Source organism: Anoplophora glabripennis, unplaced genomic scaffold, assembly GCF_000390285.2.
Source record: "Anoplophora glabripennis isolate ALB-LARVAE unplaced genomic scaffold, Agla_2.0 scaffold141, whole genome shotgun sequence".
In the NCBI taxonomy this organism is placed as follows: domain Eukaryota; kingdom Metazoa; phylum Arthropoda; class Insecta; order Coleoptera; family Cerambycidae; genus Anoplophora; species Anoplophora glabripennis.
In genome coordinates, this window is record NW_019416312.1 from 920,635 (window position 1) to 923,490 (window position 2,856).

Here is a 2,856-nt window from a genome sequence, read left to right on the forward strand (position 1 = left end):
ATATGTTGCCAAAAAATTTGTTCAAGTTAATCCCTCCTACGTCAGGGCATCTACTTGCATAGTGTGTTATAGAGGTGTAAATTCCCTGAAACAAATTGTCGTCTGTTAAGGTTATAGCAGAATGAATGTGAGCTAGGACATTTTGGTTTTTGGTAACTTGTTCTTTCTTGTCATCTAGGGAGTTATGGTACAGATCCACTTCTTGCAATCCACCTCTAAAGGAATTTTTTGTTTATTTAATTTTTCATTTGCATTCCAAAGTGTGCCGGTGTATCATCATATTGGAAGCTGGAAGCAACAATTTTATATCGTTGCAAATGACAATTCATTGTGCAATATCAGTGGTAAATTTAAAATTAAATATTGAAGCTACAAAACTGAATTAAGTGGATCAGAGAAAATGTGTAGATTGATTATATTAACTAATATTTAATAACCAGGTCCAAATATTTATTGAAGAGATCTTCAACCAATCAAAATAACCGATATTTTAGTAAATAACTTTACATATAATTTACATGAGTGTACCTTTAAGAACTATTTGGAAACATGAGCTCTTTTACAGAGACGCTATCCATTAGAAATACGCACTTAATTCACTTACTTATTCAGCTTCAAGTGATTCGTTAAGTGCGACCTTATCAAAGCTTTAAAGTTGCCCGAGTGGGTATCTCACAAAACGTGACAAAAATGATGTAAGAGGCGTAATTCATTCATGAAATCTAGTCGCGATTTGAAAGCAGATTTATTTTCTTTGTGTGAACTGTAAATTCAGTGTCGGATAAGGAACTCGATATCGGGAAATAGTAAAGTCCCGTTAATGCATTGCCGAGAAATCATGTGGCGTATGATTTTGTGACAAAAATGTATACGAATTTACTCTTTCGTTAAAACTGGAACCCACCTCCAAATATATTTGCAGAAAGTCATTGTACATATGTTAAATAGATATATCAATTTATCTGGTAAGATTTAAAATAAAACATAAATTAATTTAGGAAAAAGATTAACTCGAAATCATGCCAAAAGGTAAGATTCTGAAAATAGTTATGTACTTTATTACCGAAATAGTTTTGGTATTTGGATTACAGTAGATATGTTTCAAAATATTGACGATATACAGGGTGTTTTATAAACATACGGCAAAAATTGAAGGGGTTCCCTGGACTATTCTAATAATATTTTGTCCTCTGATGATTGTTGAAAAGCCGCTTTGTTCCGAAAATACAGGGCGAGACAACATTTTATTACCGAAAATTACATGTAAAGCTTCTTAATTTACAAGAACTGTTGAAAACGATCCAGCTGGGATGCAAGAATCAAATCTTATTTTCATTGGCTGCCGAACTCTTTTAAATACACCAGGGTCGTTTCTTATTGAGTTACACCCAGCAATTATCCGATTTCTTAAATCTTCCACATTTTCCAGTGGAGTAGCATAAACTAAAGTCTTTAGATGGCCTTAAAGGAAATAATCCAGAGGGTTTAGTCGGGGAATCGAGCAGGCCTTAAGTCAGGTTCACCTAGACTAATCCAGCGATCTCCATATGTTACTGTTAAGAACTCACGAGCAACAAAACTAAAATGTGCTGGTGCATCACCGTGCATAAACCACATTCAATTTCTTGTTGCCAATGGTACATCCTCCAGAAATTGAGGTAGCGTTTGTTCCAAAAAATTGCGATACACCTTGCCGGTAAGTCTGAAACGTTCAATGACAAACGATGTCTAAAACGATCTTCAAGTACCTCATGTGGATTTTCTTCAGCCCACACAATTTTTGTGTATTTTGAAGAAAAGAAGCTGATCGAAAAGAGAGAAAATTCTGGTTCCTCTGGTTATGTACAAAAAATGCTTTATGATGATGAACTTGAATGATGAACAGTTATCAGAGGAGAAGTTCAAGCCAGTATGAAGAGGAAAATATACAGGGTGTAACGGATGCTGATGGCCAAACTTCAGGGGGTTATTATAAAAGTAATTTTCAACAAAAAGTAGTATAAGATTTTTTTGGAAAGTTGATAGTTGCTCTTTTATTTAACATTTTTTGATTTCAAAAAGAAATCTAGAAAATACATTAAATGCAGAGGCATTTCTTGATCTTCTTCAGAACGAACTGCATAATATATTAGAAGAGGTTCCTTTAAATTTTCGGATTAATTCCTGGCTTCAAATGGATGGTTGCCCTGCACACAACAGCAGGGAGATTCGGGCATGGCTAAACGAGCATGATGTAGATGTAGAAGTTCTGATCTAACTCCGTTAGACTTCTTTTGGTGGGGTAGATTAAAATCTTTAGTATATGAAGTACCAATTGACACTCGAGAACAGCTCGAACAAAGGATTTTTGCTTGTTGGGAGCTACTTCGACAGCAAAATGGAGAAGTGCGTCGCACAGTTGCTTCCGTGCGGAGAAGGTGCGCTTTATGTATCCGTCAAGGGGGAGGTTACATCGAAAATTATTAAGTCATTGTAAATATGTTACTAAGTTATAAATAATTTTTTCAACAATTTTGTTACTTTAATTTAAAAAAGCAGTCTTAAAATAAAAATAAAGTACTATAAAGTTTGTGTATTTTCGATTTTTACGGTGTTTATTACCTTTGCCCTTGATATTGTTGCCAAAAAAAAATAGTAAACTCAAAAGTTGATATATCGTTGAAGAGCTTACTAAATACAGTAGTTTTTGCTGAAGAAAAAACACGTCCTCATTAACAAATTTTTGGCGTTACCACCAATAAGGAGATACCACTAATTTTGCTCATTTCACAATTATTACATTTAACTTTTTACAGCACCTGGTATAGTAGATTTTTTAAACAGTCATATATGCTCGTCTTGTAGTAAATTTAATGC